Raw genomic sequence first — 24111 nt, 5'->3', positions numbered from 1 at the left:
TGTTATTAGTGCCCTCCACTGTGAAGACCGATACAAAATACCTGTTCAGTGCCTTAGCCGTTCCATCACATCCCATAACTAAATGGCCCTTCTCATCCTCTGAAGGACCAACATTTACCTTCGCCATTCTTTTTCATTTAAAGTTTTCATAGAAACTTCTGCTATCTGTCTTTAAATTCTGTGATGCATTTTTCTGTCCTGTTCTTTCTTACGGTTCTTTATCGCTCGCCTTGTGGCTTTCTTTTGACCTTTAATGCTTTCCCAATCTTCCAGTTTCATGCTGTTTTGATCACTTTGTATGCCTCATCTTTCAGTGTGAGAGATGGGGAGGGAGAGTGGGGAGGGGAGGGGGAGGGAGAGGGGAGGACAGAGGGTGAGACGAGAGGGTGGAGGAGGGGGCGCTGCGGGGATAAGGGGATTGGGGAAAGAGGCAGCGCAGAGGAAAGAAGGGGTGGAGAGAGGGCTGTAGGAGAGAGGGGGTAGGAGAGAGCTGGGAACGGTGGGTGAGAGTAGGAGGAGAGATGGGAGAAGAGAGTAGGAGGAGTTGGGTAGGAGAGGGAAAATGAGGACATGGGGTGATGAGCGAGGGGTGAATGGCATGAGGTGGAGTAGAGGGGTGGAGGGTGTAGGACAGGGAGGTTATAGGAGAGAGGGAGAGGAATGAAGGAGAGGAGAAGAGGTGAGGAGCAAGTGGAAGGTGGAGGAGGGGGAGGAGACAGTGAATGAAGTGGGGGGGCGAGTGATGGGGAGGAGAAGGGAGGAGAGGGTGTAGGAGAGAGGGGGAAGGAGGGGGGAGTAGAGGGGGTAGGAGGCGAAGGCAGAGGGGAAGTTTGTGGTGTGAGGCGAGGGAGAGTTTGGGGTGGAGTAGGAGAGGGGGTGGAGAAGGGGGTGAGAGGTGGAGGAGAGAGGGACTTGGGGGTGGAGGATGTGTGTAGGGTTGGGGAGGAGAGCAGTGAAGATGAGGAGGAGGGGGAGGATGGGGGAGGACGGTGAGAGGTGAGGGGGAGAAGAGAGTGCGGGAGGAGAGGCAGTAGTGGGGGAAGGAGTGGGAAGGTGAGGAGGGAAGGGGAGCAGAGACAGGGAGGAGAGCCATGAAAGGGGGGGGGGGGCAGGAGAGATGGTAGAGTAGAGGGGAGGACAAGTGGGAGGAGAGGATACGAGGGGAGAACATAGGGGGTAGGGAAGGGGTTCAGGAGAAGGGATAAAGAAGAAGGGGATGGGAGAGGGGAAGAAGTGAGTGTGGGGAAGAGGGGAGGAGAGGGCGGGAAAGTGGAAAGGAGAGGAGGGGAGGTGAAGAAAGGAGAGGGTGGAAGATGAGAAGGGGTGAGGAGAGGGAATGAGAAGAGAGGGGCTGAGGAGAGTGGGGAGAAGGGAGAGAGGAGAGGTGAGAGGGAGAGGGGAAAGGAGAGGAGGGGGAGAGGTGAGAGGGGAGATGAGAGAGATATGGGGATGAGAGAGGAGAGAGGGAAGAGGGTAGAGGAGAGAGGGGGGAGGGGAGAGGAGAGAGGAGAGTGTGGAGAGGAGAGCATAGAGAGAGGAGAGGAGAGAGGGAAGAGGGGAGAGGGAAGAGGGAAGAGGAGACAGTGGTGATGAGTGAGAGGAGTGAGTAGTGACGAGTGAGAGGAGGGGTAGAGGGGAGAGGAGAGAGTGGAGAGGTGAGCGGGAGAGGGGAGAAAAGAGCTGAGGGGAAAGGTGAGGGGGAGAGAAGAGAGGGGAGAGGAGAGAGGGGGGAGCAGAGAGCAGAGGGGGAGAGCTGGCAGTGGTGAGGAGTGAGAGGAGAGGGGAGAGGAGAGAGGGAAGAGGCTAGAGGGGATAGGAGAGAGTAGAGAGGGAGGAGGAGAGGGGATAGGTGATGAGGAGAGAGGGGAAAAGAGAGAGCGGAGAGGAGACAGAAGAGCTGGGAGGGGAGAAGGGAGAAGAGAGAGTGGTGAGGAGTGAGAGGAGAGGAGAGAGGAGAGAGGGAGGAGGAAGGGGAGGGGGAAGACGAGAGAGGGGAGGGGGAGAAGAGAGGAGTGGAGAGAGCAGAGGGGGAGAGGGGAGAGGTGAGGGAAGGAGAGAGAGGGATAGGAGAGAGAGGAAGTGAGAGAGGTGAAGAGACAGAAAGAGGGGGAAGAGAGAGAGGGGAGGAGAGTGTAGGGGAGGAGAGGGGAGTAGAGAGGGGGATGAGAGAGATGGGGTGGAGAGTGAGTGGGCGAGAGGGAAGGAGAGAGAGCGGAGGAGAGAGAGTGGGTGGAGTGAGGGGGAGGAAGGAGAGAGTGAGGAAAGAGAGGAGAGGTTAGGGGAGGATGGGGCAGGGGAGAAGGGAGAGGGGAGGGGAGGGTGTGTGAGGAGAGAGGGCGAGGAGAGAGAGGGGAGGAAAGAGAGTGGGGACGGAGAGAGGGAGGAGAGAGAGGGGAAGTTAGGGGAGGACGGATAGGGGGAGGAGAGGAGGGGAGGGAGTGGGAGGAGAAAGGGGAGGATGGAGTGGGGAAGAAGAGAGGGGGTGGAAGAGAGGGGCGGAAGACTGAGAGTGGGAAGTTGAGGTAGAGAGCAGCAGGGGGAAAGGAGAGTGTCAGAGATGGGGAGAAGGAGAGTAGGTGAGGTGTGGAGGCGAGTAGGAGGAGAGCAGGGGTGGATGTTAGCGGGGAGAGAAGAGGTGAGGGGGAGGAGGTGGTGATGTGGAGAGAGGGAGTAGACAGCAGGAGGGGGTGGTAGCAGAAGGAGGTGGCGAGGAGAGTTCGAGGGGACAGAGTGGTTGGAGGTGGGAGAGGAGGAGATTGGGTGAAAGGCAGAATGGCAGATGGGTAGGACGGTGAAAGTGGGGGAGGAAAGTGAGGAGAGAATCAGGAAGAAGGGTGAGGGCCGGCTGGCAGAGGAGAGAGGAGTAAGAGAGGGGTAGGAAGATTGGTAGGAGAGTAACCCACCCAGACCTTTCTCCACCTGAACACTTCATCTAACCCTATGGGCAACTCCCCCATGACCAGTCCACTCTGACCTGCACATCATTGGACCGGGTGAGGAAACCCACGCAAACACTGGGGAGAATGTGCACCCTCCACACAGACAATCGCCTGGGGCAGGATTTTTACAGGGTCCCTGGCACTGTGAGGTATCAGTGGTAACCACTGAGCCACAGTGAGACCCTAATGAGAGAGAATGGGGGAAGAGAGAGGAGAGAGGGGAGAGAGAAGAGTGAGGGGAGAGAGAAGAGAGAGCGGAGAGAGAAGATGAATGGGACAGAGAAGAGTGAGGGGGAGGAGAGAGAGGGAGAAGAGGGGAGGGGAGAAGAAAGGTGAAGAAGATGTGAAGGGAGAGCAAGAGAATGAGAGTGTGAAAGAGAAAATGAGAGAGGGAGAGAAAGAGGAGTGAGAAGAGAGAGAGCGAGAGGGAGAGAGAGAGATAGATAGAAAAGTCAGAAAAGGAACAAGTGACCCACAGCCCACACAGACAGACAGAGACAGTAACAGGTCAATATTCCCCCTGTCAGCCCACATGGTGTGAATACAATGGCTGACTTAGCTAGGTTCAAATACTCCCAAGGTCTGTCACTCAACCCCATCTCCTCCCCAACTCAGTTCATCCTTTCAGCTCCCAGCCTCCTCTACCTGGAACACACCTCCCCCCAGGAATGTGACACACCAACAATCACCTAAGACTTTTTTACAGACCGTCAGCGAGGATACGATGGAGAAATTATATGCAGTGATTGGTAATGAATGAGGATGGAACACTCAAATGCCAATTGTTTACAGTTTCTGATGAATTGATTGATCATGTCAGATTTTGATGAGATGTTTGTTTGGCGTTTCCTGTCTGTGAATCGTCTCCAAATTGGTAGGAGAGGCACGGTGGCACAGGGGGTTAGCACTGCTGCCTTACAGTGCCCGAGACCCGGGTTCAATTCTTCCCTCAGGTGACTCTCTGTGTGGAGTTTGCACATTTTCCCCGTGGCTGCATGGGTTTCCTCCAGGTGTTCCGGTTTCCTCCCACAATCCAAAAATGTGCAGGTTAGGTGAATTGGCAATGCTAAATTGCCCTTAGTGTTCGGTGAAGGGGTAAACGTAGGTGTATGGGTTTGGGTGGTATGCGGGTCGGTTGGGCTGAAGGGCCTGCTTCCAAACTGTAAGTAATCTAATCTAATTTAAATATTCAAAGAAGTTTAATAAACGGAGTGTCAGTCCAGGTGAGAAATCAGACAGACAAATAATGCCCTTTGCTTTATACTTTTGTGGGTATTCCCTTCTTTGCAATCCATCACTATTCGGGCAGAGAGAAAAGATTAATCAAAATAAAGTAAGAATTTATCTCTAGAAATGAACATTATATTTCTCTCCCAAAGCTTGCCAGTCCTATTGGGTTCCTCCTGCACCCTCTCTTTTATTTCAGAAACTCACATTATCCCTCCTCCTGGCCGAGGGTTATCAGTACACTCACAACAGAGATGATCACACATTGTGCAAGATGGGAGGGTCCTGAGAGGTGATAGACTCATTCATTTCCCAGAAGGTTTCAGGAGTGATTTATGATGAGATGGAGCAATTGCAGTTGAAGCGAGATGCGACAGAGCTTATTGGCTTATAATTGATGTAGATAAGGAAGATGAAAACAAGATGTTCACATTAGCTGTCGAAATGGACGATGAGATACAAAAATTAAGATTCTGGATATGTTGACAGGGATGATTTGATGAAGTGGCCATATGGAAGGGATTCAATACCCACTGTATCTTAATGGTATACATTTAGACTGAACAGCCTGAAGTTCTGTATTTAATTTCCAGATTCTGTCAAGCCGTGGGCTTGAATTATCCCAGTACCAGAGCCATAGTGATGTAGCTCAGGCAGTCACATTGAAGGGCCTGGGCATCTTCCAATTTGTCATGGTTCCTTCTCCTGTTTTGAAGACCCCTCTAGCTCTCTGACACATTTGGTTATGAAAGCAGGAAAATTGGTGACAACCTCTATAAACAGTGAGAGCTCCAGTTGTTCCACCGCCCTTCAGATCCCTGCTAATCTTCCTGCTGTAGGGAAATTGGCACGTCTGGCTGGTGACAGGCTGTATGGCTCCAATGGTCAGCAGCGGGCTGCAAGATAAAGGTTGCGAGTTTGAGATCATCCAGGTATGGAGATTTGTTTGTTCCAGATCAGTCTATGGGAATACTACCCTACCTCCATTTAAACCGGAAAATCCATGGCAAGATTCAATTGCAGCCCAAACCATTGATGATTCTGTGTTCCCTGGCTCCACATGGAGTAAGACAGGTACAAACAATGCTCTATCCAGACCCTGCTGTCAACAGAAAGTGGCCACTGCAGCTCCCTGCACAGCCCTTGGACACAGCTTACAGAAACTCCCCCCTCATGAACGGGGATTCCCGTGTGAAAATTTTGACATTTAATGATGTAACAGCTCCAACCAAACCCCTGTCCCCAAAATTCAAAGTTGCTGAATTTAGTGATGAGAACAGTGTTATGAAGGTGAAGGACTGCCCTCCACCTTGAAATGAGAGTGAATGCTGTTCAGAACTGAGACCTGACAAATACCAGCTAGCAGTCTCAGCGTGTACTGAAAAATTGGAAAGATGTAACATTTGGCTGTGAAACAAACCTGAGTTGGTTGCTAATTAGAAAACAATTCCTATTTTGCCAATCAATTTAAATTATTCCTCAGAATATTAAAATCCAATCGCGCTTCAATTTAGTGTTTCGAAACACTGCAGAACCGAGAGCGTCCATAATGTTACCCCCACTGACCATTCCCCATGAAACATGCCCAGGTCCTCAGCTGAGGGTTTTTGCTGGGAACCTTTGTTCATTGGCTTTGAACTGGGTCGCCTGCCTAAGAAAATCAGATGCGGTACTGCTTTTAGTGGAAGGATCAGAGCACGGTAACTCCACTCTGAAACAGAATGGCCATCAATGCTGTACACATCTGTGCATATTCAGAACCAGGTTGGAGAAACGCATAACAATGTTTCACACAGTAATGAAACGGGATTGCATTTCTTTTCACCACTCGAACAGATATGAGTGAGCAAATTCAAAGCCAGGTTTGCTGATGTGAACAGCACGTTAGAAAGCTCTGCGCGTGTCAGTCTGAAAGGCTGCCTTCGGGAATAAGGCTATTCTTGCTGGATTTTGACACAGGGTGATTTTGTGTCAGAGTCGTCCAGCGCTAAAATTTACAGCCGTTCAACGCTTCACCTTTCTGTTTCCAGGAGCTGGTTGCTCTCCAGCCTAACTGGCATCATTGAAAAATTAAGAAAATCACGTGAAATTGCTCACAAAGTATATTTGTCAGGGGCGCACAGTTTGGAATGTAGGGCGAGTCTGAAAATGCTGGGACAGCTTTCCTTTCATTGTCGGCATGAACTGAAGGAAGGTTTGTCAACAGAATACTTAAGGTTTTGTATTCCGCAATGTGGGGCGAGTTGAAAACTGGAGAGCATAGGTTGAAGATGAGACAGGTAAAATATAAAAGGGACTTTTATATCTTTCCGACACAGAAAGCTGTGAGTGTATGGAATCAACTACCAGAGGAAGTGGATGAGGCGAGTACACTCAGAAGATTTCAAAGGCAACTGGATGAGTTTCTGGATAGGAAGGGTTTAGTTGGATAGGGGCCAAATTCTGGGAAATGGATTTTGTTTAAAATGCATTTTTAGAGATTTCGAAGCATGAATGCTGTTCTGGGGACAGTCCGAGGGCAATCAGTGAGAAACGGCTCCCAGCTCCTACAGCGGAGCAATTCCAAATTATGCTCCCAACATATATTGGAAACTTATTGTACCGTCACCTCCCAACAAACTCTGAAATGAGGGAAAACAAAGAACCGAATATGAATGGACCATGAAAAGTGAATATTCCCAAACACAGTCTGGATTAGATTAGTTTGCCCATCCGATCAACAATGTGGCAGTGCCTGCTGCCCAGGTCTCCAGAACAGAAGTGAAGGAAATGAGAGAAATTTAAGACCATATGACATCACAACTAACCGGAATTATTTTCCCATCCGCCAGAACACCAAATAATGAGAAGTAAAGTCACTGCAGGATTAAGTTTCACAGCAGCGATGAAATACCAATCTCCGTTCAGTTTCAGCAAAAACAGTGAACAACACAACTTGGCCGAAACATGATGCAGCAGTGGAACCGCTTGAGGCCTGGGCTTTCCATATGGGAGGCGAATGTGATCACTACAGCATGGACACTGGCCCACTGGAGAGGGTGCACACTCCCAAATCAGAGATACATTTCCAATAAGCGAAGGAAGATGGTCGTGTTGGAATTTAAATACTGAACATTAACACGCTGCAGTAAAACCGGAAACACACACAAATGGTGGGATTCAAACACACGCCTCATTAGAGATTGGAGCTACAATGCAGCACCTCCTACCAGAAGGCCAGCCACTGCAGTCGCACATTTTCTTACACTTTCAATGGTGCTCCTGCAAAACAACAGAACCAAAGTCACAGGGAAAGACTTCCCCCATCCCTGTCCTGCTCGCACTGCTGCTGGGATCTGCCCAGCTGCAATATCAATCTTGCAGCAGATAATGATAACCCTTCAATCCACACAAAAACCAAAGGGAAGCTGTTCCTACCTTCTGAGAATTGTGTGAGCCACAAATGCAATGTCTGTACAAGAGAATGGAAATTCGATTCTGATTCAACAACGAAACCAAGAGCTGCATGATATTACTAGAATTTCGATTGTTGCCTTGGTAAATGATTTCACCCATTGCTCGAAACAGGACGACTTTCACCTTCACACGGAACATGAAACACGCTGAAATACAGGGAAAATGCACAAAGCTGAGCAGGCCGTGTTCCACATCATACCGTGCAACATACTGACGGTTACGACGTCTGTTTTGCAGATTTAACGTCCCAAAGAATGTTCTCGCCCTGATAAGTGAGGGGAGCATTGCAATCGGAGAAAGACAGATCAGATTGTGAGGAAGCGCAAACATCAGTGCCAGTACAAGTTGTCGCTTTCCTTGTCTTTTTCTTTAACAATGCAACTTGTTGCACAGATGTTTACACCTGGACATGAGCCACACGGCTGCCAACTCAGGTGGCAACCAGAGTGGGGATCGATGGAAAGTGACTCAGAAAGTTTACTAAATTCTCTGGTGCTTATTAGAGGTGCAGTTTCTGTTCACGTTAATCTAAAAGGCAGTTTCTGAACATAGTAACAGAAGCCAAAGTTGATTCCCCCATGCACACATCAGAAGGTGTCAGAGAGATTGTTAACTGTACCTGAGTGCTCTATGTTCTCGATGTGAAGAGCTCTCACACCTGAGTCACCTTCCACTCTCTTGTTGCCAAATGAATCACAAAGAAGGAGCTGCACCAGAGCTGCAATTGCCACACTTTTCCACTCGCCCTCCCCGTTTACGTTTTCCTGCTCGTCAGTGATTTAAAGAAAATTAATTGCATGCGATGTCATTCTGTAGCCTCTCGTCGATTCCTCCGTTTCAGTTCCAACATAGCTTAGATCTCGGGGCGCACCTTAATAAGAGCGACGCTATGACAGCACAGGTCCGAAGGTTCCTCTGAGAGTGTAAGTTTTTTCATTGCTGTTGCTGATTGAATGAGCCATTGACGTGCGAACTGCTCCAAAACATGATTCAGGACCTCCGGTGCCATCTCTCGCGCGTTGAATAACAACAAACAACTTCCAAATGAGGCATTTCAGAGAAGACTTGGGGGTACGTTTGACAGACAGACAAGTTCAGGAATTCGTGGTGCGCTGTGACACCAGCGCATCAGCTTCTTCCCTGCCTTTGAACCGAGCCGCCTGCGCAAGGAATGCAAATGCGGTACTACTTTTTGTGGAAGGATCAGAACGCGGCAACTACACTCTCAAAGAGAATGGCATTTGATCAGAACCAGGTTGGAGAAAATCTTTATACTGCTTTGCAAGGTAATTAAATGGAGTTGCCTTACATTTCACGACGAGAGCAGATTCGTTCAAGCAAATTCGAAAGCAGGTTTACAGATGGGAAAGCAAGCAAGGAAGCTCCGTTCTTGCGCATGGGAACGGCTGCAGTTGAAGAACAAAGCAGTTTCTGCCCAGTTTTGAACAAGGGACCTTTCGCGTGTTAGGCGAACGTGATGACCACTACACCACAGAAACCAGCCGAGGAGATCCTACTGCAGCTCAGTGGCATCCAGCACTGAAAGTTGAATAATTCTACGTTTCAGCTTTCTGTTTCCAATAGCTTGTTATTGTCCAGCGTAACATGATCTTATGGAAGGGTTGTAAACTGAGTATTTATGTGTTTTACCCAAGTTGGGGTGAGTTGAAAAATCGAAAGCATAGTTTTAAGGTGAGTGGGCTGAAATTGACAAAGGACCTGAGGCACATTTCCCACACAGAAGGTTGTGCGTGTTTGGAATGAGCTCCCAGAGGAAGTGGAGGAGGCGATTACACTGAGAAAATTGCAAAGGTAATCGGATGAGTTTCTGGATAAGATTGGTTTAGCGGGATTGGGGCCAAATGCTGGGGAACGGGACTTGTTTAATCTTGGCTATGCGGTGAGCATGGACGAGATTCACCGAAGTATCTGTTTCCACGCGGTGTACCCCAATACCGTCGTGTTGCTTACACCGGCTTTAAAGGATTCCTTTTTAGCAGAGCTTGCTGTTCCAGTCTGTGGCACAATCGTTTAGTCTATTCGACTGCTCACGGGAAAGGTAGTATTGTGAAACACTGCAGAAACGATCGACTTCCTTACGTATGCTCCGACTGACCATACTCCGTGAAATTTTCCCAGACCCTCAGTTGAGGATTTTTGCTGCTGGAAGTTACCTCAGAAACCCTGTTAACCCGTAATGTACTGAGCGAATCGCAAAACAGTAAGCATTTAACACGTAACGCAAACAAAACTGGCATGCCGAATGCATTTTCAGACACAGAGATGCATGAAAGCTAAATGTGAGACAGTCCGAGGGCATGAGTCATAAAGTAATCTCACAACTAACAACAGGGCAATTCCAAACTACTCTTTCAAACATACTGCAGCCTTAGTGCACCAACACTTCCCAGACAATGCTGAAAAGAGAGAAGGAAAAAACATAATAATAACGGGCCATAAAAAGTAAATTTCACCAATCACAGTCTCGGTAGATTGCCTTTCCCTTCCGATGTCTCCAGGATGGAAATAAAGGAAATGGGAGAAATTCAAGAACATGTGACATCGAAATTCATTGGATCGATTTCCCCATTGGCCAGAAAACCAAATAACGACGAGTCGAGTCACCAAATTACGAGTTAACAGGGTTTCTGAGGTAACTTCCAGCAGCAAAAATCCTCAACTGAGGGTCTGGAAAAATTTCACGGAGTATGGTCAGTCGGAGCAAAAGTAAGGAAGTCGTTCGTTTCTGCAGTGTTTCATCACAACAGCGATGAAATAACAGTCTCCATTCGGTTCCAGGAAACGCACAAATTGCCTGGAACAGCAGAGCTGTTTGCGATTTTCCGCGTGGCACTATCCCACACCACAGTTAATTCCCCGGGAAGCAAACCCATTTTACTTTTGTTTTCAAAAATCAATACAGTCGGGACCGAAACAGCATTTTAACAAGCGGCGGCATTGGAGTTTAACAGCAGAAACGGCAGTGGCGGGATTCGAACCCGCGCCCCTTTCAGGACTGGAACCTGAATCCAGCGCCTTAGACCGCTCGGCCACACAAACAGCCAGCCGCACGGCCCGTTTTCTTGCATTTCTAATTGTGCCCCTGCATAACAACAGACGCAAAGTCACATGAAAAGGGTTCCATGATCCCTCTCCGACTCGCACAGCTGCTGGGATGTGCCCGGCTACAATGTCAATGTCGCATCAGATAATGATAGCCCATCAATCCAGACAAAAATCAATGGTAAGCTGAGTCTATCTTCTCAGACTCTTTTCACCTACATATGTATCTGTGAGTGCGTGACAATATATGTTCGCTTATGATTTGGTCAAATAACCATGAGCTGCTTGACATTACTGCAATTTCGATTCTTGCTTTGCTAAATGATTTCACCCATTGCTCGAAAAAGGACGACTTTCACGTTTACACGGAACACGAAACACGCCGGACTACAGGGAAAATGCACAAAGCTGAGCAGGCCGTGTTCCAAATCATACCGTGCAGCATTTATTCAGTCACTGTGTCTGTTTTGCAGAAGAAGGGTCCCAAAGAAAGTTCTCTACCCTAAAACCGGAAGTCGCATTACATTCCGAGAGCGACAGATCCCATTGTGAGGATGCTCTGACCTCGGAGCCTGTTCGAGATGACACTTTCCGTGCCTTTTACCTTAAACGGGCAATTTGCTGCAGAGATGTTCACTCCTGGACATGAGCCACATGGATACCAACTGAGTCGGAAACCTGTGCGGGAATCGACGAGAAGCGACTCAATACATTTTGCTAACTTCCATGGTGCTTCTTAGAAATGGAGTTTCTGTTCACCTCAATCTAAAAGGCAGTTTCTGAACATAGTGACAGAACTCAAAAGGTAATTACCTCACCCCACCGCCACTCCGGAAGAGGTGCTAACTGCCCTTGATTGCTTTTTGTTCTCGATGTGAAGAGCTCTCACGCCTGAGTCACCTTCACGTCTGTGTTTGCTGAGTGAATCACAAAGAAGGAGTTTCACCAGAGCTTCAATTGCCACACCTCTCCACTCGCCCTCTCCGTGAACATTTTCCTGCTCGTCAGTGATTTAAAGAAAATTAAATGGATGCGATGTCATTCTGTAGCCTCTCTGTCGATTCCTCCGTTACAGTTCCAACATGGCTTAGATCTCGGGGCGCACCTTCATACTAGCGACGCTATGACAGCACAGGTCCGGAGGTTCCTCTCAGAGTCTATGTTTTTTTTCATTGCTGTTGCTGATTGAATGAGCCACTAACGTGCGAACTGCTCCAAAACATGATTCAGGACCTCCGGTGCCAACTCACGCGCGTTGAATAACGACAGACAGCTTCCAAATGAAGCCTTTCAGAGACGACTTTGGGGTACGTTTGACAGACAGACAAGTTCAGGAATTCGTGGTGCGCTGTGACACCAGCGCATCCGCTTCTTCCCTGCCTTTGAACCGGGCCGCCTGCGCAAGGAATGCAAATGCGGTACTGCTTTTCGTGGAAGGATCAGAACGCGGCAACTACACTCTCAAACAGAATGGCATATGATCAGAACCAGGTTGGAGAAAAACTTTATAACGCTTTGCACAGTAATTAAATGGAGTTGCCTTGCATTTCACTACGAGAGCAGATTCGTTCAAGCAAATTCGAAGGCAGGTTTGCAGATGGGAAAGCAAGCAAGGAAGCTCCGTTCTTGTGCATGTGAAAGGCTGCACTTGAAAAAGGAAGCAGTTTCTGCCCAGTTTCGAACTGGGGACCTTTCGCGTGTTAGGCGAACGTGATGACCACTACACCACAGAAACCAGCCGAGGCTACCGTACTGCAGCTCAGTGGCATCCAGCACTGAACGTTGAAGCAATTCTACGTTTCACCTTTCTGTTTCCAATAGTTTGTTATTGTCCAGCGAAATTAACATCTTGAAAACGTAAAAAAAACCACGTGAAATTGATGACAAAATATAGACAAGGATGTCGTCAATGTTTGGACCGTAGGGCGAGGTGGAATAAGCTGGGACGACTTTCCCCGCAGCATAACGGCTGCGACATGATCTTATGGAAGGGTTGTAAACTGAGTATTTATGTGTTTTACCCAAGTTGGGGTGAGTTGAAAAATCGAGAGCATCGGTTAAAGGTGTGTGGGCTGAAATTGACAAAGGACCTGCGGCACATTTCCCACACAGAAGGTTGTGCGCGTTTGGAATGAGCTACCAGAGGAAGTGACGGAGGCGATTACACTCAGAAAATTGCAAAGGTAATCGGATGAGTTTCTGGATAGGATGGGTTTAGCGGGATTGGGGCCAAATGCTGGGGAACGGGACTTGTTTAACTTTGGCTAGGTGGTGAGCATGGACGAGATACACCGAAGTATCTGATTCCACGAGGTGTACCCCAATACCGTCGTGTTGCTTACACCGGCTTTAAAGGATTACTTTTTAGCAGAGCTTGCCGTCGCAGTCTGTGGCACAATCGTTTCATCTGTTCGACTGCTCACGGGAAAGGTAGTATTGTGAAATACTGCAGAAACGAGCGACTTCCTTACTTTTGCTCCGACTGACCATACTCCGTGAAATTTTCCCAGACCCTCAGTTGAGGATTTCTGCTGCTGGAAGTTACCTCAGAAACCCTGTTAACTCGTAATGTACTGAGCGAATCGCAAAACAGTAAGCATTTAACACGGAACACAAACAAAACTGGCATGCCTAATGCATTTTCAGACACAGAGATGCATGAATGCTAAATGTGAGACAGTCCGAGGGCATGAGTCATAAAGTAATCTCACAACTAACAACAGGGCAATTCCAAACTACTCTTTCAAACATACTGCAGCCTTAGTGCACCAACACTTCCCAGACAATGCTGAAAAGAGAGAAAGAAAGAACATAATAAGAAGGGGCCATAAAAAGTGAATTTCACCAATCACAGTCTCGATGAGATTCCCTTTCCGTTCCGATGCCTCCAGGACGGAAATAAAGGAAATGGGAGAAATTCAATAACATGTGACATCGAAATTCATTGGATCGATTTCCCCATTGACCAGAAAACCAAATAACGACGATTCGAGTCACCACATTACGAGTTTCAGGGTTTCTGAGGTAACTTCCAGCAGCAAAAATCCTCAACTGTGGGTCCGGGGATATTTCACGGAGTATGGTCAGTCGGAGCAAAAGTAAGGAAGTCGTTCGTTTCTGCAGTGTTTCATCACAACAGCGATGAAATAACAGTCTCCATTCGGTTCCAGTAAACGCTCAAATTGCCTGGAACAGCAGAGCTGTTTGCGATTTTCCGCGTGGCACTGTCCCACACCACAGTTAATTCCCCGGGAAGCAAACGCATTTTACTTTTGTTTTCAACATCAATACAGTGGGGGCGGAAACAGCATTTTAACAAGCTGCAGCATTGGAGTTAAACAGCAGAAATGGCAGTGGCGGGATTCGAACCCGCGCCCCTTTCAAGACTGGAACCTGGATCCAGCGCCTTAGACCGCTCGGCCACACTACCAGCCGACCGCACAGCCCCTTTTCTTGCATTTCCAATTGTGCCCCTGCATAACAACAGACGCAAAGTCACATGAAAAGGGTTCCATGATCCCTCTCCGACTCGCACAGCTGCTGGGATGTGCCCGGCTGCAATGTCAATGTCGCAGCAGATAATGATAGCCCATCAATCCAGACAAAAATCAATTTTAAGCTGAGTCTATCTTCTCGGACTCTTTTCAGCTACAAATGTATCTGTGAGTGCGTGACAATATATGTTCGCTTATGATTTGGTCAAATAACCATGAGCTGCTTGACATTACTGCAATTTCGATTCTTGCTTTGCTAAATGATTTCACCCATTGCTCGAAAAAGGACGACTTTCACGTTTACACGGAACACGAAACACACCGGACTACAGGGAAAATGCACAAAGCTGAGCAGGCCGTGTTCCACATCATACCGTGCAGCATTTATTCAGTCACTGTGTCTGTTTTGCAGAATAAGGGTCCCAAAGAAAGTTCTCTACCCTAAAACCGGAAGTCGCATTACATTCCGAGAGCGACAGATCACATTGTGAGGATGCTCTGACCTCGGAGCCTGTTCGAGATGACACTTTCCGTGCCTTTTACCTTAACCGTGCAATTTGCTGCAGAGATGTTCACTCCTGGACATGAGCCACATGGATACCAAGTGAGTCGGAAACCTGTGCGGGAATCGACGAGAAGCGACTCAATACATTTTGCTAACTTCCATGGTGCTTATTAGAAATGGAGTTTCTGTTCACCTCAATCTAAAAGGCAGTTTCTGAACATAGTAACAGAACTCAAAAGGTAATTACCTCACCCCACCCCCAGTCCGGAAGAGGTGCTAACTGCCCTTGATTGCTTTTTGTTCTCGATGTGAAGAGCTCTCACGCCTGAGTCACCTTCACGTCTCTGTTTGCTGAGTGAATCACAAAGAAGGAGTTTCACCAGAGCTTCAATTGCCACACCTCTCCACTCGCCCTCTCCGTGAACATTTTCCTGCTCGTCAGTGATTTAAAGAAAATTAAATGGATGCGATGTCATTCTGTAGCCTCTCTGTCGATTCCTCCGTTACAGTTCCAACATGGCTTAGATCTCGGGGCGCACCTTCATACTAGCGACGCTATGACAGCACAGGTCCGGAGGTTCCTCTCAGAGTGTATGTTTTTTTTCATTGCTGTTGCTGATTGAATGAGCCACTAACGTGCGAACTGCTCCAAAACATGATTCAGGACCTCCGGTGCCAATTCACGCGCGTTGAATAACGACAGACAGCTTCCAAATGAAGCCTTTCAGAGACGACTTTGGGGTACGTTTGACAGACAGACAAGTTCAGGAATTCGTGGTGCGCTGTGACACCAGCGCATCCGCTTCTTCCCTGCCTTTGAACCGGGCCGCCTGCGCAAGGAATGCAAATGCGGTACTGCTTTTCGTGGAAGGATCAGAACGCGGCAACTACACTCTCAAACAGAATGGCATATGATCAGAACCAGGTTGGAGAAAAACTTTATAACGCTTTGCACAGTAATTAAATGGAGTTGCCTTGCATTTCACTACGAGAGCAGATTCGTTCAAGCAAATTCGAAGGCAGGTTTGCAGATGGGAAAGCAAGCAAGGAAGCTCCGTTCTTGTGCATGTGAAAGGCTGCACTTGAAAAAGGAAGCAGTTTCTGCCCAGTTTCGAACTGGGGACCTTTCGCGTGTTAGGCGAACGTGATGACCACTACACCACAGAAACCAGCCGAGGCTACCGTACTGCAGCTCAGTGGCATCCAGCACTGAACGTTGAAGCAATTCTACGTTTCACCTTTCTGTTTCCAATAGCTTGTTATTGTCCAGCGAAATTAACATCTTGAAAACGTAAAAAAAACCACGTGAAATTGATGACAAAATATAGACAAGGATGTCGTCAATGTTTGGACCGTAGGGCGAGGTGGAATAAGCTGGGACGACTTTCCCCGCAGCATAACGGCTGCGACATGATCTTATGGAAGGGTTGTAAACTGAGTATTTATGTGTTTTACCCAAGTTGGGGTGAGTTGAAAAATCGAGAGCATCGGTTAAAGGTGAGTGGGCTGAAATTGACAAAGGACCTGCGGCACATTTCCCACACAGAAGGTTGTGCGCGTTTGGAATGAGCTACCAGAGGAAGTGACGGAGGCGATTACACTCAGAAAATTGCAAAGGTAATCGGATGAGTTTCTGGATAGGATGGGTTTAGCGGGATTGGGGCCAAATGCTGGGGAACGGGACTTGTTTAACTTTGGCTAGGTGGTGAGCATGGACGAGATACACCGAAGTATCTGATTCCACGAGGTGTACCCCAATACCGTCGTGTTGCTTACACCGGCTTTAAAGGATTACTTTTTAGCAGAGCTTGCCGTCGCAGTCTGTGGCACAATCGTTTCATCTGTTCGACTGCTCACGGGAAAGGTAGTATTGTGAAATACTGCAGAAACGAGCGACTTCCTTACTTTTGCTCCGACTGACCATACTCCGTGAAATTTTCCGAGACCCTCAGTTGAGGATTTCTGCTGCTGGAAGTTACCTCAGAAACCCTGTTAACTCGTAATGTACTGAGCGAATCGCAAAACAGTAAGCATTTAACACGGAACACAAACAAAACTGGCATGCCTAATGCATTTTCAGACACAGAGATGCATGAATGCTAAATGTGAGACAGTCCGAGGGCATGAGTCATAAAGTAATCTCACAACTAACAACAGGGCAATTCCAAACTACTCTTTCAAACATACTGCAGCCTTAGTGCACCAACACTTCCCAGACAATGCTGAAAAGAGAGAAAGAAAGAACATAATAAGAAGGGGCCATAAAAAGTGAATTTCACCAATCACAGTCTCGATGAGATTCCCTTTCCGTTCCGATGCCTCCAGGACGGAAATAAAGGAAATGGGAGAAATTCAATAACATGTGACATCGAAATTCATTGGATCGATTTCCCCATTGACCAGAAAACCAAATAACGACGAGTCGAGTCACCACATTACGAGTTAACAGGGTTTCTGAGGTAACTTCCAGCAGCAAAAATCCTCAACTGTGGGTCCGGGGAAATTTCACGGAGTATGGTCAGTCGGAGCAAAAGTAAGGAAGTCGTTCGTTTCTGCAGTGTTTCATCACAACAGCGATGAAATAACAGTCTCCATTCGGTTCCAGTAAACGCTCAAATTGCCTGGAACAGCAGAGCTGTTTGCGATTTTCCGCGTGGCACTGTCCCACACCACAGTTAATTCCCCGGGAAGCAAACGCATTTTACTTTTGTTTTCAACATCAATACAGTGGGGGCGGAAACAGCATTTTAACAAGCTGCAGCATTGGAGTTAAACAGCAGAAATGGCAGTGGCGGGATTCGAACCCGCGCCCCTTTCAAGACTGGAACCTGGATCCAGCGCCTTAGACCGCTCGGCCACACTACCAGCCGACCGCACAGCCCCTTTTCTTGCATTTCCAATTGTGCCCCTGCATAACAACAGACGCAAAGTCACATGAAAAGGGTTCCATGATCCCTCTCCGACTCGCACAGCTGCTGGGATGTGCCCGGCTGCAATGTCAATGTCGCAGCAGATAATGATAGCCCATCAATCCAGACAAAAATCAATTTTAAGCTGAGTCTATCTTCTCGGACTCTTTTCAGCTACAAATGTATCTGTGAGTGCGTGACAATATATGTTCGCTTATGATTTGGTCAAATAACCATGAGCTGCTTGACATTACTGCAATTTCGATTCTTGCTTTGCTAAATGATTTCACCCATTGCTCGAAAAAGGACGACTTTCACGTTTACACGGAACACGAAACACACCGGACTACAGGGAAAATGCACAAAGCTGAGCAGGCCGTGTTCCACATCATACCGTGCAGCATTTATTCAGTCACTGTGTCTGTTTTGCAGAATAAGGGTCCCAAAGAAAGTTCTCTACCCTAAAACCGGAAGTCGCATTACATTCCGAGAGCGACAGATCACATTGTGAGGATGCTCTGACCTCGGAGCCTGTTCGAGATGACACTTTCCGTGCCTTTTACCTTAACCGTGCAATTTGCTGCAGAGATGTTCACTCCTGGACATGAGCCACATGGATACCAAGTGAGTCGGAAACCTGTGCGGGAATCGACGAGAAGCGACTCAATACATTTTGCTAACTTCCATGGTGCTTATTAGAAATGGAGTTTCTGTTCACCTCAATCTAAAAGGCAGTTTCTGAACATAGTAACAGAACTCAAAAGGTAATTACCTCACCCCACCCCCAGTCCGGAAGAGGTGCTAACTGCCCTTGATTGCTTTTTGTTCTCGATGTGAAGAGCTCTCACGCCTGAGTCACCTTCACGTCTCTGTTTGCTGAGTGAATCACAAAGAAGGAGTTTCACCAGAGCTTCAATTGCCACACCTCTCCACTCGCCCTCTCCGTGAACATTTTCCTGCTCGTCAGTGATTTAAAGAAAATTAAATGGATGCGATGTCATTCTGTAGCCTCTCTGTCGATTCCTCCGTTACAGTTCCAACATGGCTTAGATCTCGGGGCGCACCTTCATACTAGCGACGCTATGACAGCACAGGTCCGGAGGTTCCTCTCAGAGTGTATGTTTTTTTTCATTGCTGTTGCTGATTGAATGAGCCACTAACGTGCGAACTGCTCCAAAACATGATTCAGGACCTCCGGTGCCAATTCACGCGCGTTGAATAACGACAGACAGCTTCCAAATGAAGCCTTTCAGAGACGACTTTGGGGTACGTTTGACAGACAGACAAGTTCAGGAATTCGTGGTGCGCTGTGACACCAGCGCATCCGCTTCTTCCCTGCCTTTGAACCGGGCCGCCTGCGCAAGGAATGCAAATGCGGTACTGCTTTTCGTGGAAGGATCAGAACGCGGCAACTACACTCTCAAACAGAATGGCATATGATCAGAACCAGGTTGGAGAAAAACTTTATAACGCTTTGCACAGTAATTAAATGGAGTTGCCTTGCATTTCACTACGAGAGCAGATTCGTTCAAGCAAATTCGAAGGCAGGTTTGCAGATGGGAAAGCAAGCAAGGAAGCTCCGTTCTTGTGCATGTGAAAGGCTGCACTTGAAAAAGGAAGCAGTTTCTGCCCAGTTTCGAACTGGGGACCTTTCGCGTGTTAGGCGAACGTGATGACCACTACACCACAGAAACCAGCCGAGGCTACCGTACTGCAGCTCAGTGGCATCCAGCACTGAACGTTGAAGCAATTCTACGTTTCACCTTTCTGTTTCCAATAGCTTGTTATTGTCCAGCGAAATTAACATCTTGAAAACGTAAAAAAAACCACGTGAAATTGATGACAAAATATAGACAAGGATGTCGTCAATGTTTGGACCGTAGGGCGAGGTGGAATAAGCTGGGACGACTTTCCCCGCAGCATAACGGCTGCGACATGATCTTATGGAAGGGTTGTAAACTGAGTATTTATGTGTTTTACCCAAGTTGGGGTGAGTTGAAAAATCGAGAGCATCGGTTAAAGGTGAGTGGGCTGAAATTGACAAAGGACCTGCGGCACATTTCCCACACAGAAGGTTGTGCGCGTTTGGAATGAGCTACCAGAGGAAGTGACGGAGGCGATTACACTCAGAAAATTGCAAAGGTAATCGGATGAGTTTCTGGATAGGATGGGTTTAGCGGGATTGGGGCCAAATGCTGGGGAACGGGACTTGTTTAACTTTGGCTAGGTGGTGAGCATGGACGAGATACACCGAAGTATCTGATTCCACGAGGTGTACCCCAATACCGTCGTGTTGCTTACACCGGCTTTAAAGGATTACTTTTTAGCAGAGCTTGCCGTCGCAGTCTGTGGCACAATCGTTTCATCTGTTCGACTGCTCACGGGAAAGGTAGTATTGTGAAATACTGCAGAAACGAGCGACTTCCTTACTTTTGCTCCGACTGACCATACTCCGTGAAATTTTCCCAGACCCTCAGTTGAGGATTTCTGCTGCTGGAAGTTACCTCAGAAACCCTGTTAACTCGTAATGTACTGAGCGAATCGCAAAACAGTAAGCATTTAACACGGAACACAAACAAAACTGGCATGCCTAATGCATTTTCAGACACAGAGATGCATGAATGCTAAATGTGAGACAGTCCGAGGGCATGAGTCATAAAGTAATCTCACAACTAACAACAGGGCAATTCCAAACTACTCTTTCAAACATACTGCAGCCTTAGTGCACCAACACTTCCCAGACAATGATGAAAAGAGAGAAAGAAAGAACATAATAAGAAGGGGCCATAAAAAGTGAATTTCACCAATCACAGTCTCGATGAGATTCCCTTTCCGTTCCGATGCCTCCAGGACGGAAATAAAGGAAATGGGAGAAATTCAATAACATGTGACATCGAAATTCATTGGATCGATTTCCCCATTGACCAGAAAACCAAATAACGACGATTCGAGTCACCACATTACGAGTTTCAGGGTTTCTGAGGTAACTTCCAGCAGCAAAAATCCTCAACTGTGGGTCCGGGGATATTTCACGGAGTATGGTCAGTCGGAGCAAAAGTAAGGAAGTCGTTCGTTTCTGCAGTGTTTCATCACAACAGCGATGAAATAACAGTCTCCATTCGGTTCCAGTAAACGCTCAAATTGCCTGGAACAGCAGAGCTGTTTGCGATTTTCCGCGTGGCACTGTCCCACACCACAGTTAATTCCCCGGGAAGCAAACGCATTTTACTTTTGTTTTCAACATCAATACAGTGGGGGCGGAAACAGCATTTTAACAAGCTGCAGCATTGGAGTTAAACAGCAGAAATGGCAGTGGCGGGATTCGAACCCGCGCCCCTTTCAAGACTGGAACCTGGATCCAGCGCCTTAGACCGCTCGGCCACACTACCAGCCGACCGCACAGCCCTTTTTCTTGCATTTCCAATTGTGCCCCTGCATAACAACAGACGCAAAGTCACATGAAAAGGGTTCCATGATCCCTCTCCGACTCGCACAGCTGCTGGGATGTGCCCGGCTGCAATGTCAATGTCGCAGCAGATAATGATAGCCCATCAATCCAGACAAAAATCAATTTTAAGCTGAGTCTATCTTCTCGGACTCTTTTCAGCTACAAATGTATCTGTGAGTGCGTGACAATATATGTTCGCTTATGATTTGGTCAAATAACCATGAGCTGCTTGACATGACTGCAATTTCGATTCTTGCTTTGCTAAATGATTTCACCCATTGCTCGAAAAAGGACGACTTTCACGTTTACACGGAACACGAAACACGCCGGACTACAGGGAAAATGCACAAAGCTGAGCAGGCCGTGTTCCAAATCATACCGTGCAGCATTTATTCAGTCACTGTGTCTGTTTTGCAGAATAAGGGTCCCAAAGAAAGTTCTCTACCCTAAAACCGGAAGTCGCATTACATTCCGAGAGCGACAGATCACATTGTGAGGATGCTCTGACCTCGGAGCCTGTTCGAGATGACACTTTCCGTGCCTTTTACCTTAAACGGGCAATTTGCTGCAGAGATGTTCACTCCTGGACATGAGCCACATGGATACCAAGTGAGTCGGAAACCTGTGCGGGAATCGACGAGAAGCGACTCAATACATTTTGCTAACTTCCATGGTGCTTATTAGAAATGGAGTTTCTGTTCACCTCAATCTAAAAGGCAGTTTCTGAACATAGTAACAGAACTCAAAAGGTAATTACCTCACCCCACCGCCACTCCGGAAGAGGTGCTAACTGCCCTTGATTGCTTTTTGTTCTCGATGTGAAGAGCTCTCACGCCTGAGTCACCTTCACATCTCTGTTTGCTGAGTGAATCACAAAGAAGGAGTTTCACCAGAGCTTCAATTGCCACACTTCTCCACTCGCCCTCTCCGTGAACATTTTCCTGCTCGTCAGTGATTTAAAGAAAATTAAATGGATGCGATGTCATTCTGTAGCCTCTCTGTCGATTCCTCCGTTACAGTTCCAACATGGCTTAGATCTCGGGGCGCACCTTCATACTAGCGACGCTATGACAGCACAGGTCCGGAGGTTCCTCTCAGAGTGTATGTTTTTTTTCATTGCTGTTGCTGATTGAATGAGCCACTAACGTGCGAACTGCTCCAAAACATGATTCAGGACCTCCGGTGACAACTCTCGCGCGTTGAATAACGACAGACAGCTTCCAAATGAAGCCTTTCAGAGACGACTTTGGGGTACGTTTGACAGACAGACAAGTTCAGGAATTCGTGGTGCGCTGTGACACCAGCGCATCAGCTTCTTCCCTGCCTTTGAACCGGGCCGCCTGCGCAAGGAATGCAAATGCGGTACTGCTTTTCGTGGAAGGATCAGAACGCGGCAACTACACTCTCAAACAGAATGGCATATGATCAGAACCAGGTTGGAGAAAAACTTTATAACGCTTTGCACAGTAATTAAATGGAGTTGCCTTGCATTTCACTACGAGAGCAGATTCGTTCAAGCAAATTCGAAGGCAGGTTTGCAGATGGGAAAGCAAGCAAGGAAGCTCCGTTCTTGTGCAAGTGAAAGGCTGCACTTGAAAAAGAAAGCAGTTTCTGCCCAGTTTCGAACTGGGGACCTTTCGCGTGTTAGGCGAACGTGATGACCACTACACCACAGAAACCAGCCGAGGCTACCGTACTGCAGCTCCGTGGCATCCAGCACTGAAAGTTGAAGCAATTCGACGTTTCACCTTTCTGTTTCCAATAGCTTGTTATTGTCGAGCGAAATTAACACCTTGAAAACGTAAAAAAAGACACGTGAAATTGATGACAAAATATAGACAAGGATGTCGTCAATGTTTGGACCGTAGGGCGAGGTGGAATAAGCTGGGACGACTTTCCCCGCAGCATAACGGCTGCGACATGATCTTATGGAAGGGTTGTAAACTGAGTATTTATGTGTTTTACCCAAGTTGGGGTGAGTTGAAAAATCGAGAGCATCGGTTTAAGGTGAGTGGGCTGAAATTGACAAAGGACCTGCGGCACATTTCCCACACAGAAGGTTGTGCGTGTTTGGAATGAGCTACCAGAGGAAGTGGAGGAGGCGATTACACTCAGAAAATTGCAAAGGTAATCGGATGAGTTTCTGGATAGGGTTTAGCGGGATTGGGGCCAAATGCTGGGGAACGGGACTTGTTTAACTTTGGCTAGGTGGTGAGCATGGACGAGATACACCGAAGTATCTGATTCCACGCGGTGTACCCCAATACCGTCGTGTTGCTTACACCGGCTTTAAAGGATTACTTTTTAGCAGAGCTTGCCGTCGCAGTCTGTGGCACAATCGTTTCGTCTGTTCGACTGGTAGTATTGTGAAACACTGCAGAAACGAACGACTTCCTTCCTTTTGCTCCGACTGACCATACTCCGTGAAATTTTCCCAGACCCTCAGTTGAGGATTTCTGCTGCTGGAAGTTACCTCAGAAACCCTGTTAACTCGTAATGCACTGAGCGAATCGCAAAACAGTAAGCATTTAACACGGAACACAAACAAAACTGGCATGCCTAATGCATTTTCAGACACAGAGATGCATGAATGCTAAATGTGAGACAGTCCGAGGGCATGAGTCATAAAGTAATCTCACAACTAACAACAGGGCAATTCCAAACTACGCTTTCAAACATACTGCAGCCTTAGTGCACCAACACTTCCCAGACAATGCTGAAAAGAGAGAAAGAAAGAACATAATAAGAAGCGGCCATAAAAAGTGAATTTCACCAATCACAGTCTCGATGAGATTCCCTTTCCGTTCCGATGCCTCCAGGACGGAAATAAAGGAAATGGGAGAAATTCAATAACATGTGACATCGAAATTCATTGGATCGATTTCCCCATTGACCAGAAAACCAAATAACGACGAGTCGAGTCACCACATTACGAGTTAACAGGGTTTCTGAGGTAACTTCCAGCAGCAAAAATCCTCAACTGTGGGTCCGGGGAAATTTCACGGAGTATGGTCAGTCGGAACAAAAGTAAGGAAGTCGTTCGTTTCTGCAGTGTTTCATCACAACAGCG

At 47.5% G+C, this 24111-nt stretch overlaps 8 non-coding genes across 8 annotated transcripts; all 8 read right to left on the bottom strand.

The window, feature by feature from the left end:
- Positions 1-10600: 10600 nt before the first annotated feature.
- Positions 10601-10686, bottom strand: trnal-cag (transfer RNA leucine (anticodon CAG)). The gene has a single exon. It is a non-coding gene; the product is annotated as a tRNA-Leu (tRNA).
- A 1661-nt stretch (positions 10687-12347) lies between these two features.
- On the bottom strand, positions 12348-12420 carry trnav-aac (transfer RNA valine (anticodon AAC)). The gene has a single exon. It is a non-coding gene; the product is annotated as a tRNA-Val (tRNA).
- Positions 12421-14033: 1613 nt separating this feature from the next.
- Positions 14034-14115, bottom strand: trnal-cag (transfer RNA leucine (anticodon CAG)). The gene has a single exon. It is a non-coding gene; the product is annotated as a tRNA-Leu (tRNA).
- A 1665-nt stretch (positions 14116-15780) lies between these two features.
- Positions 15781-15853, bottom strand: trnav-aac (transfer RNA valine (anticodon AAC)). Its single transcript has one exon. It is a non-coding gene; the product is annotated as a tRNA-Val (tRNA).
- A 1614-nt stretch (positions 15854-17467) lies between these two features.
- trnal-cag (transfer RNA leucine (anticodon CAG)) lies at positions 17468-17549 on the bottom strand. Its single transcript has one exon. It is a non-coding gene; the product is annotated as a tRNA-Leu (tRNA).
- A 1665-nt stretch (positions 17550-19214) lies between these two features.
- On the bottom strand, positions 19215-19287 carry trnav-aac (transfer RNA valine (anticodon AAC)). Its single transcript has one exon. It is a non-coding gene; the product is annotated as a tRNA-Val (tRNA).
- Positions 19288-20900: 1613 nt separating this feature from the next.
- trnal-cag (transfer RNA leucine (anticodon CAG)) lies at positions 20901-20982 on the bottom strand. The gene has a single exon. It is a non-coding gene; the product is annotated as a tRNA-Leu (tRNA).
- A 1665-nt stretch (positions 20983-22647) lies between these two features.
- trnav-aac (transfer RNA valine (anticodon AAC)) lies at positions 22648-22720 on the bottom strand. The gene has a single exon. It is a non-coding gene; the product is annotated as a tRNA-Val (tRNA).
- Between the last annotated feature and the right edge of the window lie 1391 nt (positions 22721-24111).

The sequence above is a fragment of the Chiloscyllium punctatum genome, chromosome 31 (assembly GCF_047496795.1).
Source record: "Chiloscyllium punctatum isolate Juve2018m chromosome 31, sChiPun1.3, whole genome shotgun sequence".
Classification (NCBI taxonomy): Eukaryota; Metazoa; Chordata; class Chondrichthyes; order Orectolobiformes; family Hemiscylliidae; genus Chiloscyllium; species Chiloscyllium punctatum.
Note: the sequence above shows the minus strand (reverse complement) of the source record. Positions and strands in the feature narration are given on the sequence as shown.